This window comes from Ursus arctos, chromosome X (assembly GCF_023065955.2).
Source record: "Ursus arctos isolate Adak ecotype North America chromosome X, UrsArc2.0, whole genome shotgun sequence".
Classification (NCBI taxonomy): Eukaryota; Metazoa; Chordata; class Mammalia; order Carnivora; family Ursidae; genus Ursus; species Ursus arctos.
In genome coordinates, this window is record NC_079873.1 from 8,021,846 (window position 1) to 8,037,603 (window position 15,758).

General features: G+C 43.4%; 1 protein-coding gene across 5 annotated transcripts in view; it reads right to left on the reverse strand.

Annotated features, from left to right (window-relative positions):
* Positions 1 to 15,758, reverse strand: part of ARHGAP6 (Rho GTPase activating protein 6) — a 487,298-nt gene that overhangs the window by 234,906 nt on the left and 236,634 nt on the right. The window lies entirely within an intron of this gene.

The following is a 15,758-nucleotide window of genomic DNA, read 5'->3' on the forward strand; positions in this document are numbered from 1 at the left end:
GTGAAAAGTTGTTAAGGGAATAATTTCAACAGCCCCAAGCAAACTTCAGGGTCACACAGTCACGGCCAAAATGCTGCAAATAAGATGAGGAAGACAAGACTATGGCCCTGAGGCACTGACTTCATTACACGGAATGCAGGCATTGGGCCTGTGTCACCAGAAGGTATTCTATGCATATATCGACATTTCTGAGGTTAACTTTATCAAAGTATAATTTCTACATCATCAAAGTCACCCATTTTAAATGTACAAATCCATGATATTTAGCCAATGACCAAATTGTGCAACCATAACTAAAATCCAGTCTTAAAACATTTTCATCAAATTATGTAGACATTTCTGATGGTTGCTCAGATCCTTTTTGGTGTTTGATTTGAGAAAGTCCAATTTCTTAGAAGCCTGGTGATTAGTTCAGTGTGATGTTCCTGTATTACCCACAAATGTATGTTTGGTCAGATTACTGTGAATCTTGAATAAATAGTTAAAAAATGGTGCTTTTTCTCATTTACATGTGGTTTTTCTAAGGGGGTGGCCTAGAAGTGAAAAAGAAAAGTTGTAATGCTACTAATGTATTTCAAGTTTGGTTGTATAACATTGCTTTCAATTCATTTGCAAATAAACAAAACACTTTTTGATTCTCTTATCAGCGCATCCTCTTTAAAAACAACTTTACTGAGATGTAATTTACATACCATAAAATCTACCTGTAAATTTACCGAACTGTGCAACATCATCATGATCTGATATCAGAACATTTCCATTGCCCTAATAAGTCCCTGGTGCCCATTAGTGGTCGCTCTCCTCTCCTACCCCCAGCCCCAGACGACCACTCACCTACCCTATGTCACTACAGATTTGTGGAAATCATTATATTTTTATATACATACACAAAATATAGATTAGAAAATCTCTCTCCTTTAACAAAATCCTACTTCTAGACAAAGAATTTGGTGTCTGTAATACTTACGATTTTTTTTAAAGATTTTATTTATTTATTTGACAGAGACAGCCAGCGAGAGAGGGAACACACCAGGGGGAGTGGGAGAGGAAGAAGCAGGCTCCCAGCGGAGGAGCCCAATGCGGGACTCGATCCTCGAACGCCGGGATCACGCCCTGAGCCGAAGGCAGACGCTTAACGACTGCGCTACCCAGGCGCCCCAATACTTACAATTTTTAAGTAACAAATAAATTAAAGGTTGCAAAGAAACCTCTGAAAACCAGTCCTACAAACATGTTTTCTCCACTGGAAAATAAAAACTTGTGACAACCAACCAACAGACAGCACTTTCCCATCGTGCAAGATTTCCTCATTAAAGTCAAAAGGGTCCATTTTACCCCCTTCCAGCACCCCTCTCCCATAAAAAAGCACCAAGTCAAACACATTAAACCTTTTGTGGCACATATTCTTTATTTTATTTGCAGAAGAAACCCTGAAGAGGTTTCATCTCCTCCAAATTTGGATCACAGGCTGAATCAAGCAAACAAAACTTTCCCAAATGACACCCAGTTCCACAGCTTTCTCAGGGCTTTGGTAAAGTTTCGAGACATTAAACTCTCTTTAAAGATATTCTGGAAAGTTTTGACTAGTCAAAGAGCCACCAGCTTTTTTAGCAACCTGGTAATGTTGTGAGCAGTTCGCAGTCGATCATAGATCTGTCATTTTAAGGAATGTTTATTGAGATCTTTGAATTTAATTAACAAAATAACAAAATTCTTATCATGGGGAATTAGAAGTTGCCCCCCCCCATGTAATACATATGCTACAGTCCTCAAGAAAATATTGTTCCCAAATTGCCTTTCTCTATTAATGAATTGACCATTGGTCAACATGACAAATATATGAAATTGAGTCATTTCCGCATAACTCTCCAACCCAGCACAACTGTGCAAGTAGATAACTCATGTTTCGTTTTGGGTTTGTACCACCCAATTACTGCCATGAATCACAACACCCTTATTCAGGCCAATCCATGGGCTTCTGACAGCAGCCTCCCCAGGCCACAGGTGGCCAGTTTCAGAGTCTAGTACACTGGCTCTCACAAGTGTGCTGACCTGCTTTCTATTTTCAACTGGAATTTCCTCCCCTGGGGTCATTTGATCCCCACCTTGTGGGGCATTTTCCTGGTTCCCTGTTCGGTGCCCCACCTAGCCCCTCACTTTGGAACTGAAGAGAATTCCAGGCTCAGCCTCCTGCGGAGTCCAGTGAGAAGACAACTCACAGACATTATGCCTCATATCTGGTGGGAACCAGGTTTTGTGAGCCTCCCAAGATCCTCTTAGGAGACACCAAGGTGACATTTACTCAGGAAGCTGCTGAGATCTAAGACAAGACCTGCAGGAAATGATAGTGGGAGGCCATGTTGTAGGGGCCAACCCTGTAAAGACATCTCCATTCAAAAGGTCACAAGAATGTGGAAGAGTCAGCCAAAAGAAACATCACAAAGCATAAGAGGGGGCCACATCCCTTGGCAAAACACAGGCTACACTGGCAGGACTGAGAGCTCTCTCCCCACACACCTCTTGTGGCTAAGCGCTCAGCGAGCGCCGCAGAGTTTAATGAACAGGGCAGTGGTGTTTTAAGGGTCAGCCCTCAGAGGCCCTTTACATTCTTTCCTCTGAGGGAGTTCTGGATACACTAATGTAAAAATCTCCAGTGCAAAACAAGAGGGGCCAGCACTTTAAACCAATGAGTAAATGACATTTTTCAGAGTTCAATCTTCAACTTTGAACTGGTAAGAACAGTAATGTTCATGAAAATGATTCTGCCTTGAATATTTACAAGACAAGCTATGAAAAAAAAATATTACGTTCAACTTAAAAATTCCAAAAGGTTTCTGGTGACTTAGAGAAATCAGACAAGGCAGATAGGTTTCAGACACTATGACCTGTATGTGGATGCACCGTGCTTTTTATTCAAGAGGAAGCCTGAGAGTAGAAACTAGATATTATCCTTTTTTGAAATTTTCCTTGAGCATTAGACACATACCCAGTTCTCCACACATACTGGCAGATAAATGAATGTTCAATCTTATTTTGCCCTTATCTGAATGTTTCCAGAATTCCCTTCCATGCAAAGGATGTGTGGCCCCTTTCTTTTGCCTTTGTTCTTACATTAACAGTAGACCTGTCTATGGTGTCTGTGGTGACGTGAGGCATAGTTTTTGACGGGAGACCCACAAACTTTGTCAGTAAATGGCCAGATAACACACAGCGGAGGCTTTCCCACCATCCACTCTATTGCAACCACTCAACTCTAGTGTTAGCGTGAAAGCAGCCATAGCCAATCCGTAAATGATGGGTGTGGCAGTTTCCAATAAAACTGGATTTATGCACGCTAAAATTTGTATTTTAGCATACAATCTGCATACAATTTTCACATGTCATAAAGTCATCTTCTTTTGATTTTTTCCCCACTGTTTAAAAACATAATGCTTATTCTGAGCTTTGTGGGCTGTAAAAAAGCGGGCAGCGGTCTGGATTTGGTCCATGGACCATGCTTTGCTGACCCCTGATTTAGACAACTGAGTGACTGAAATAGAGCAGGTGCTCTGCTAGGTAAGATCAACTACAGAGCAAACCAGGGGAGAAAAAAAAAACCACCAGGATTTGGCAACTGTTCAATCAATTGATATAATGGAAGAAGACAGGGCAAAGGTTTTAAACTTCAGAGAGGAGATTTTGTGTGTGTGCATTATTTTTAATTTAGCTTATCCATTTACATGTCAAAATTGATCAAATTAACCATCTAATTTCCAAAGGTTGGCTCTGATTTGTTTGAACTAAAGGATTAAATGTATTTTTCTTCCAATTATAAATGACCTCATCTACAATTCTTCTAGGTTTTAAAACAGGAGCTAAATTTATAAAGCTTTTTAAAGTGACACCAGTAAATCAAAGCAGATTAAAAAATCTCCTGGGAGGTGATTCTGAATGTTTTCCTTCTGACAGATTGAGGAACCAGAGCTTCTATGCACAAGGGAACAGGGGAAGACTATAATAATTCTGTTTAAAGGTTAATATTATTCATCCTATTTCTAAATATTCCCTTGCTATCTGTTCAGTCTATATCCAATCAATGTGGATTTGTGGGGACTGGTGCAAGTGGGATGGCCCCATCATCTTGCCTTTGTTGTCTAATTAGGTCATAAGGAAAGATATAGTCATATCCTTGGCAGAAAGAGCTCATTGACCAAATGGGAAAAAATTAGATCGATAGATTTGTGCCTTCTTCAAAACATCAGCATGTTCAGAAGAATCTGATTACGTATTGTGGGAAGGTAAATGCTTTGCCCCCACTTCTCACCCCTCGCTGCACTCACAAACTTACCATGGCTCCATCATGGAGGCAGTGTTACTTCCCTATCTTCTGACATTAGGCTTGGACATGTGACTCGCCTGGGCCAATGGTGGGTAGGTAGAGATGAGCGTGTGCCAGAGTCCTACCTATGCGTTAAGAATCCTTAGTCCATTCTGCTGGTCATACTGTGCCTCTGCACTTCCCCAGGTGGTTGCTGCCCCACCAACCCGTACCCCAGAATAAACAAACATGGAGCAGAACTAATTGAGGAACCAAGCCCTGCAGGACTAGCAGACTGACCTCAGGTCAAACAGCTGAGCTCTGCCCAAGTAAGCCAACCCCAGAAGACCCATATATCCAGGAGAACAAGCGATGGCTGTTTTAAGGCATTGAATGTCAAAGTAGCTTGTTATATAGCAATAGCATGGCAATAGCTAACCAGTAGGGAGAGACAATTCTACATTTTAGTCAACAGAACTACACAGTCAAGCACCATTTTGGGCATCTGTAGGCATCTGCATGCCAGGAGTTCAAGATTTCACTTCTTTTTAAAGATATACAAAATAAAAAAAGTGCCCCCCGTTGCAGAAATCCCATGGAAGGCCCTACACTTCTTCACATCCAGGTTCTCCTTAGATTCCCTACAATGGTGATATGAGATACCACCACGGTAATGATGGCATTGCATGCCTACCTAATTAAAAGCCATAGGTTGGTCTAAGAATGTCTAGATTTTAAAAAATAGTTCCCTTTTCTAGTAAAGACCAAGGCAAATCACACAGTAAAACTCTGCAGTAATTGAAGTAGCCAATAAGAGTGCGCCTGTGTTTGCAGAATCACAGAGCATCAGCACTTTTTACACCTTTTTTTAAATAGTGGGAACCAAATAAATGCAGGAAGTCTTTATAACTGTGTCCCGATGATAAGGTTTCACTCTGCAGCCATCCTGAATAAAAACAGCTATTAAGGGGTTTTTTTGAAACGGCTAATCTTGATAAGGTTCAAACTTTTCCCCAAGAGAGGTCTATGAACCACCACTCCCTCTGAGATGAATGAGTAAAAATGCATGTGTATCATGAATGCCAGGGTTGACATAACCCTTGTGCTGCCCAGAGCACAAGTAAGTCATGGCTATGGCAAGTCCACGCGGGACGTGTGTTTCTCCTTGCTCATAAAGACTTGTGGAGGGCAGAATGCCAGCTCTCATGTACCTTTTCCAGGCTGCTGCAAATTCAACCATGTGGCTGTCATTCCTGAAACGGATGTTCCATCAGAACAGCCATGCAGAGAGGGAGCACGGGGCATCCGTGCAGGAGCTAAAAAAGCCTGTGGTGTTTCGATCAAAAGCCCTTTGCGAGAGAAAACACAGGAGTTGGAATGACAAAATCACCATCACACTCAGCTAAAAATACCAAACAGGATGTTCTTTATCTGTGGTTGTATATGTTACTAACAACAAGAATATAAAAAATCCTCTCTGATCTCATTATCAATTCATTCTACTTTCTCCTGTTACGTTTCTGGATGGTTTGGGCATAAATGAGTGAAGACAGGCATGCTGCCATTGTGGGGCGCCTGGGTGGCTCAGTCAGTTGAGTGTCTGACTCTTGGTTTCGGCTCAGGTCATGATCTCAGGGTCGTGAGATCGAGCCCCGCGTTGGGCTTCTCGCTAGGCATAGAGCCTGTGTGGGATTCTCTCTCTCCCTCTTCCTCACCTCCTCCCTTCCCCCCAATCTCTCTCTCTCTAAAAAGAAGAAAGAGGAGGAGGAGGAGAAGAAGAAAAGGAAAGTTGCGATTGTGTTGGAAGGACAGATGGGGTCATTTAAAAGGTGTCATTTTATGGAGAACCGGTGAGCAGCTGCCTGGTTTAGAGATGGGGGTAAGACACAATATGGGTGTCACTACAAAGGGGTAGCATCAAGGAGTTCTTTTGTGGTGGTGGAACAGTTCCGTATCTTGAATGGCAGATATGCCCATCTATACATGGGAAACAATTGCATGGTATTATTCTCTCTCTTGCTCTTGCTTTCGCTCTTGCTCTCACTCACATGTACACAAAGGAATGCACATAAAAAACTGGTGAGATGTGAACAAGGTCTGTAGACAAGTTAATAGTAATGCGCCGGTGTCAATGTCCTGGGTTTGATATTGTACTCTAATTATGTAGGAAGCTAGCATTGACGGAAGCTGGGTAAAGGGGACCCAGGATATCCTGGTAGCATTTTTGCAACTTCCTTTGAGTCTACAATTATTACAAAATGAGAGTTTTAAAAGAATCACCTCAAAGATACGGTCTCAAGCCCATCGCATTTTATTTTATTTTTTTTAAAGCTTTTTATCTTTTTTTTTTTTAAGATTTTATTTATTTATTTGACAGAGAAAAAGACAGCCAGCGAGAGAGGGAGAACAAGCAGGGGGAGTGGGAGAGGAAGAAAAAGCAGACTCCCAGCAGAGCAGGGAGCCTGATACAGGGCTCAATCCCAGGACCCTGGGATCATGCCCTGAGCTGAAGGCAGACACTTAACGACTGAGCCACCCAGGCACCCCAAGCCCACCACATTTTAACTATCAGCCACTGTGCGGTGGTTCAAGCACTGAGACTCAGCACTCAAAGTGACAAGGATTTGAGTCCTAGTCCCACTACTTAACTTACTAGCCATGTGACCTTGAAACGTCTAAACTCGGGCCCTCGGTTTCCTCATCTTTTAAACAGAGATGATATTAGGACCTACCTCACAGGGTTCTTTCAAGCATTAAATAATGTAGAATGTCAAGGGCTCATGAGAAGCATTCAATAAATATGGGCTGGTTTTATTACTGTAAGTCTGCCTAATTATTTCTTTTTTATTTCTTTTTTTTATTAACATTTCTGCCTGATTATTTCTAAGAGCCCTAAGTCATTAATTAATTTTGCTGGCATTCAAGCACATACCAAGTGTCAGGTCCATGCTACCTGTGGCCAAGGATGTGGAGTCCAGATACGCCTCTGGTCCTCGTCTCTGCCCCTTTGGATTTTTCAGTTCTGTAGTGAATATGGTGTTTAAAGAATCAATTGCAAGCAAGATGGGTATTATGAAAGTGGATACACAGGGGCCTCAAGAGGGAACTAACTTAGGAATGAGAGGCACTTTCTGCAGTCAGGGTTGAAATGGTAGTTTTCTCTCTGCTGAGTTAACTGGAGTTAACACGGTGGTTAAACCGCAGTCCTCACTTGCAGCCCCTCCTTACCCACCAAGAGAAGTGAGAATAACTTTTCATGAAGGCACGGGTCAACCCATTTTGTGTCAATGTATAATGTTAAGGATTCAAACTCTGTACCCATCGACCAGAAAAAGAGCACACCAATTCTTTCTTTTTCATTGGTTGGAAAATAAATTACATTAGACTATTGCAATGGGCACATAGGGGGAAAATCAACGATAGTTTAAATTTATATTAAGAAATTTAGACCAAAGTACTTTTGAATTAAGTACGGAGCTTCTCAATACGAAATTCATTACAATACATATGAAAATACATCATGGTATAATAAGTGAAGAGTAAGTTCTTTAGTAGGCTTGCAATATGAATATTTTTAAAGATATGCACATCACATACGGATGGAGTTGGCATAGCACATTACTAGTTTAAATGTGGTCATTGAAACAACCCACAGGGGAGAGAAAAGAGACATTCTAAGCAATCTGAAAATCTTCTATATACTCAGGAATTTAGGGTCTTTCATGATGTAAGTAAACCCCAAAGAAAACTGAACATGCATTGGATGGGTCTTATGTTTGCAAACTTTCCCCCTCCGCTTCTGCCAAAACAAAACAAAAACTTCCGCCCATCTCCACACGGGCCTGCATCCTGTGAGACTGATCCCCATGGACTGCCTCGCAGTGCATGGACTGGGCTTGGTACTAGAAAAGGGAGATGAGAACAGGAAGACCAAGAGGTCAGGGTGTTCCCTGTCCCACTCCATCCCTGCTTCTCCATAGTCTGCCCTTGCTGCAATCATCTCTGGGTACCTTTCCAGGGTCCCTTCAGCTGAGGTTGGAAGTCACTGGATTCTGGCAACCCCAGCCCCTCCCCGTGCCCACACGGTAACAGCTTCCCCATGTTGCTAACGCTTCGTGCCGCACCACCACTTTTGGGTGCCCTTAAACTTATTGACACATCAGGGATAGTTCGTTCGTGAAGCGAAGCCTTTTTGGGTGTGCCATCTTCCTCCTGTTGTGAGTCAGCAGGTAAGGTGGGGGAATGCTTCATCTTTTGAGATCAATGTTTTACATTTTGCTTAGACCATCAAAGTGACATCATAATGGGACTGTTGAAGGTCATGAGCATAAATACTTACAAAAATAATACTACACATTACAATTTTCAAAGCCTTCCAGCAAACTCAAGATTCCATTCTCTTGCTAAACTATTAATATCCTGTGGATCTAATGAAAACGGCACCGGTGCTGCTAAGTAAGGAATCCAGAGCAACGTTGGGGAGCTCTGCCCGTGCGGAGCAGCACCCACCTGGCACAGGGGAGCTCCGCGGATGCACAGCCGAGGGGCTCCATATGCTGGCGGGAGGCTTTTAGCCTCTTTATTTTACTTGGACTGACTTATATGTTTCTTTACCAGATATTTCAGTCAGCAGCAGAAAGGGGTCATTCAAAAATATTTTTAAAGTTTATTCATCTGAACGTCTTCCGCTGTTTCCATGGCAACTCTTCCCCAAAGCCACAACTCCAAATTCTTTTGAAAACTTCATTTCAGAAATCGAATTTTAGCTGACACTCCAAACACTGAAATTGTACTATGAAAAAATTTTAAGTTAGAAGAATTCGAAGAATGTGTCAAATAACCAGAGAGAAGGGGAGAAAATCCTGACCAGTTTTCTTTTCAAATGGTCACGACATCTCTCAAGGAAAGAGCCTTTAGTAACAATGATCATATTTGAATGAACAAATTAGTCTTATACTTTATGTAGAACTCATCCAAATTGAGATGTATCCCATATTTGCATCCAAGTCATCACTATAAAGTCGGAGAGAGCCGTACCCTAGAATGATTGGTGGGAGTCCTTGTTGTTTTGTTTAATCTATCTTTCAAGTTTTTAAGTATTCAGAATGTAGTTAAGAATAAAAGAAATCAGAAAGGCGGATCTTTTGAAAATAATGTTAGAATCAGAAAATCTGAGAAGCTACGTTACAGAATATGAAGTTAATTGCATTCATTTGTAAACCCTGGTGGATCTTAGTCCCAAATTTTACAAGCACCTAAGATCTTGAAATCCATTTACTCCCATCATTTCAGAGCTTACAATCTAAAACAGGCTGTGCTAATTAACACTCAGTCATGTGGCCAGGTCTTAAGAAAGGGCCTTGTAGTCCTTGTCAATGGCAAGCTACACAGACCACCAAGATACCTGCCAGGCTGGGCTGCCAGGGAAGACCTCAAACCTGGACGGGACTGAGAGCGAAGAGCCAGGGAGAGCTGTCTCCTTCCTCCTTCCTTTTGCTTTTCATTCAGGGCCTTTGCATTTTCCCTGAAGCAGGCCTGTCCATATCACATCCTCGATGAGCAGTTGCAGGAACGGAAGCAAACCTTAGCTGCCCACTCATATATAGTCACGGATCCCATGTCCACGCGCAGAGGCTTTCTGAGAATTGCTCCCATCCTAGTTCAGAGATTGTGATTCCTAATTTCAGACCCGGGACTAATAAACTGGTATTCCAGCTCCATCAGAATAGAGGTAGCAAATTTAGACAAGTCTGTTGGACACTAATAAATCAAGAAGTCAGCTAAAGTCTGACACAGGAGAGCAGACAGGAAATGTTTAAAAACTAAGGCCCAAGATTACAAAGGGCCTCTACTCCTAGCTCTTTACTGGGTGCCTACCCCGGTGGGAGCCCTCGAGGTGGTGGGGCTACCATGGGAAAAGAATGACTGGGTCGCTGCCCTGAACGCGCTTTCACATCAGTAGGGAGAGACAGACAAACGACGAACGTATGACAGAAGACCAAGGAGTGAGGCAAACACAAAGACAGAGGCCAGCGTGATCTAATCACGGGTGACTAAGTGAGGTCAGAAGCACTTTGCAAAGAGCACTGAGGGAAGGTGACATTTTCTCCTGCAGTTTGGAGGGCACGATTAAAGCCTGCTGCACAAAGAACATCTCAGGCAGAAGGGACAGCAAGTACAAAGGCCTCGGGCGGGAAAGAGCTGGTCACACTGGAGAAACAGAAAGGACACTCAGGTGGCTGGGCAGGGGTAAGGTGAGGGAGGGTGTTAGGAAGTAGGGTGGGGTCATGTGGGAAGGCTTGGAAGGCCACAGTCATGGACGAAGAGATCAGTCTAAGCGTAATGGAAGCCAACTGGAGAGCTTTAAGAGCTGAAATGTCACAACCGCATTATCTTTTTTGAAGATCTCGCTGCTCCCACGATTGGAATATGGGATTACCATGTTGTCTTACCATGGACAGCTGGGTGCTTGGATTTAGGTGACAGCAGCGGAGATGAAAAGAAGAGGACGGGTTTGGACAGCACTGTGAAACAGACGTGGCAGGGCTGCCCCCAAGGTGCTCTGGCCTGCGCAGCTCCCCAAGCAGCCGGCCACCTACTGAGACGGGAAAGGCTGAGGGTGACACGGGCAAGAGGCAGGTGAGAAATCAGAAAGCCAGTAAGGGCTGCGTGGGATGAGACAATAACATTGCAGCCAAGTTGAGACTCAAGCGCACTTGGTACAGGGTTATCACAGGGTGAGGAATGGGAGAAGTAAATCATACAAGTTCACTACCAGAAAAGACGGGGCAAAGAGTAGTATTTGTTTTCCTACAATTGGCAGATATGCAGTGCAACATGCAACAGGAGTCGGATTATTTATGCATTCACAGTGACACTTAAGGAGTGTCTTCAAGGGTGGGGGATGTGGCTTCCTAAGACAATGGGAGTGCCACAGCAAAGGGACCACATAAAGCGAAAGCTCTCAGAGCAACCGAAAAGAGAGCACGTTGTGGGGTGGGGGTAGAAAAGGCACCCACAGTTAGTAGAGCTGTGAACTAAGGGGATTCAATAATCTCCCATTTACTTGTAATGAGCAAAACGTTAGCTTTTTGAGGAGACAGATGACAAGCAGAGAGCTACAAAGGTGAATTCTGGGCCGTGCAGCAGGTCAGTACCAGTCCTGCTCAATTTCCTAAGATATCTGCACCAGCAATGCTGATGTATGATGACTGATTCATATCAGCTCAGCCCTGCAACAGTGCCCGGTTCAGGGTGTCTTCAGAATTACCAAAGGATGTCCTATAATGAGCACCACTGAATTATTAAATGAACTTAATGGCTTCAAAGTCTTTGGAAATCAAATGCTCATAGAGAGCAAACTTGGCAACTTGCTGATCAAGACCTTAACCATCTGTAGTAAAGAGAGGCTCCCTCTCGGGGTAGGCAGCTTAGCCCTGCCGGTGGCTTCCTTAAGGAGGGGTCACACAGAGCCAGGGAGTAGTCATCATTTAACATTGAGGCTGTGGTAAGAGCACAGACGGTGGGGCAATCGCACCAAAGAGGAAGTGAGGTCAGCAACAGAGGAGCTCAGAAGTAGACCGGTCCAAGGGACGGGAATGGCTACACCTTCACAGCTGGACTCCCCAGGGATCAGTGTCAAGTCAGAATCTAATCCCCCTGCTTTTTGTCACACCTCAGTGCACAGAACACACATCACTGCACACATAGATTTATCTTAGCCAGAGCATCGTGAAACTTCCTTCTTGTTTCCCTTTCAGAGAAGGGGGATGAAAATAAGTGTGTGCCTCCAGGGAGTTGCTTCGGATGATAGCATTCGTGAGCTGCTCGAAAGTGCCTGATAATCTGTTCTGAAACAAAGGCTCAGCACAGTAATCCTACTGAAGGAGTCACCATACTTAATTGTATGAATTGTCATGAAATTAGACCTATGTTACATGATCTTGGCAGACAATCAAGGTTTATAATATTTTGTTTGTGGTTAATGGAAGAAAGCACACAGGGACTGTTGGGGATGGTAGCTTAATGTAATCTTTAACCCGGGCCAAGCAACCTAACTTTTTGGGATCACCAAGAGCAGGAGGACACTGTTAAAGCCATGATCACTGAAACCCGGTGACCCATTATGCTGCCCCCAGGGTTTGAGTCTCTGTCTGAGCCTCTGTGTCGGCCTGTCTCTGAAGTTCTGCATGTTCCCTGAATAATATACATAATACTCATAACATTTACTGTGGTTCCTCTTTTCAGAGTTTATTACACAGTAATTGTCACCTCTTCTTAAAAGCATGCATGAAAATCACACACACCAGTGGGTCTCAAGTGGGAATGATCTTGCCCCCCGGGGGACATCTGGCAATGTCTGGAGATATTTTTGGCTGTCACAGCTGGGGGGGGAGGGGTGCTATGGGCATCTAATGAGTAGAGCCCAGGGGTGCCGCTCAACATCCTACAGTGCGCAGGACAGCTCCCACCACAAAATTTATCCTGCCCCAAATGCTCATTTTGCCAAGGCTAAGAAACCCTGAGGAAGACATAAAGACAGGACATTGAACTTGACAGACATTTTTAAATTTGGGTTTTGTCCATACCTGTCCAACTAAAGAATTATTTGGCCGTGTGATTCGACAATATGGATGGTCACATTAAGTCAATGAAGGTACAATATTTGATTGTTGGCTTATCATGGTGACAGAACGGGGAGGGGGAAGGACAACTCGGCTCATCTATCTCAATTGTCTAAATGAGTCAGACAAGCTGCGTGAAATCAGGGCACTTGGAAAGAGTACTCCATTCTGTCACCAGCTACACCTGTGCCACCTTGAACTCCACCGCTCTAGGCTTGGGTTTCCTCGGCCACAAAATAGAAAACCTGTCTAACCCACTAGCTGGATTTGACGCAGGCTGTGTCCAAACGCTTTGCAACCTGTATAAGACAGTAATAAGGAGGGACTTCTTATGACCTACCATTTCTCTAAAAGTGTTGCCAGGCAATCTTCGATTCACACACATCATCCTTGACTGTCACACTCTAGCATCTCTCTAGCCCATCTAAACGAAGACCGGCTGGTTTGCTGTCCTAAGTATCTCTCAAATACGCTAAATGCTCTCCAGCTCCGGTGCAGCTGCCATCCTACGTAGGTCATTCTTCTCTCATCTCTCCCTGGCCCCACTACCAGGATGCACTCTGGCTCCTGCTCACCCTCAACTCCATTCAGGACTCCAAGCAGATGTTTCAAAATGCAAATCTGACCAAGTCACCAAAAGGCGTCAAGGACGACACCCAGCTGGAACGATGGAGTCACCATAAACTGAATGTGGGAAAACCGTGGGAGGAAAGGTTGGGAGGAGAACATTAGCTGCTACAGAACATTTTTGTTCTGATGATAAAAACAAGAAGACAGTGGTACTATACTTTGGGAAAGTGTCACATTATACAAATGGAGGATGTTCTTGTCTATTTAAGTGTTTGTGGTTCTCTCCTGGTGACCATTATAACCATTTATAAAGATGTGCGAAGTGTTTGTGGCAACTCTTAACATTTTCACTGTTGAATCGTCCCTTTAGAAAACTGACCAAATAGCTGGCACACAATAGGCACTCAACAAATGTTTGATGAATGAATAAAATGTGAGCCTCTGATTTCTTATGGGCAGTCTCGCCTTGGACAAATGAAAAAGCACCGAAGGAAGAACATTAAATACTTGCCCCCTGGATTATATCTCAGAGTAAGCAAGAGGTACCAAGAACACATGGATGGTAATTCTTTTCCAGGAAAACACAGACCAAAAAAGCCCCTAAGACCCCAGGATGATACACAGTGGGTCAGAACCATGTGCCACAAAGGAAGTGGGATATTCGTGCTAAAAGGCAACACAAGCTTTCGGAACTACCTAAACCAGTACGGGGGAAGCAGACAAGACAGCAGTGTTAGAAGAGAGGTTAAGCCATAGAGGGTTATGTTAATCTGAAAAGCAATGGGTCACACTTAATAAAGAACATTCTTTTGACTTGTGACTGATACAGAGCTTCTGAATGCGCTGCTTTATCACCCTAAAGTATGCATGAGCAACTTCAGAGGACCCCGGGTGACTTCTTCCAACCTGAAAGCCAACAAATTCCCTCTGGAATCTTCTTTTTTATAGTCCTAACTCAGAAAATATGCATGTGGTGATCTGTGCTAGAATAAAAGGCTAGTTCATCAGCGAATCTTCAGAGCCCAAGAGGAGATGTTAGCATTAGCTTGACTCTAAATCTCTGCTTTTAGCAGAATGAGACAGCTGAATGAAAATAGTTTTTAAATTGTTTGGGGATGCATTTGCATAACGGAGGCAATAATCATTCATAGAATGAATAGATTTTTTTAAAATTAAGGAAGCAGTTCTCACCTTTCTTCCTCTACCTTGGAAATGGCATAGAGACTTCAGATTGCAAATCAAAAGGCATCAGCACACAGTTCAAAATCTGGAAAAGGTGGTGGGGTAAGATGTCGCCTGGGCATAATGAGCACAGACTCCAGATCCTTCAGTGCAAAGAAACCTCTGCCAAAAATGGGTTACCCTCAATACCACTTTAAAAGGAAAATCACTGAGCCACTAGTGTCTCCAAAAACGAGCATTAGTAACTTACTAGCGTCTCACTTGTCATTTCAAGGCAAGTAACTGGCAAAACTAGAGAAAGCTGTCATAAGGTTCCTAGAATGTTCACCCGGTAGGGACCCTGATGATTTTCTAATTCAGGCCCTCTTCCCCCCCACCCCGCCCAGCCCATCAACGCAAAAGGGCAGAGCTTCCAGGTTAGCCCAATGGCCCCCCAGCTGATCCAGGACCCACCCTGGCAACAAGAACCAGGACCTCTGTACCTACCACTCCTGTCCACCTCCACTCCTTTCTTTAAAAAAAAAAAAAAATATATATATATATATATATATATATATATATTTTAATGTGGAGAGAGCATTTTGGAGGACAGGAATTCCAAACTGATAACTGTCAGCCTAATTATAAATACTGATGATTCTTAAGTTTTTGCCTGCTTCTCTCTGATTTTAAAGTAGCACGTATAATCTCAGCAATGAACATCATGTCAGGGAAAACTCAGTAAAGTAGCAGATGGCAGGGCAACTGCAATGGCCCATCTCAAAACACCACATCTTACAACTGGAAAATAAATGTCCGAAGACTGCAGTGAGCTAACGCTGCTGCCTGCTGGCTTCCTGCAGGCGGCATTCACAACCTTCAGGAGTAGTTAGTACTCATTCCTCAGAAACATCTTTCTTTTCTCTCTCAAAAATAAACGCAATCTAGAATCTGGATTTGGTCAGTCAGTCATCCACCTTGAGCTCTTGACTCCTTCTTTAAAAGAGGAAAAGCCCATGAGCTTTTAGTCTGTCGTGTCCTGCAGACCCCCTCACCAAAGCACAGTGCCTGGCACATAGTAGGTCCCCAGTAAATACTTGTGGAGT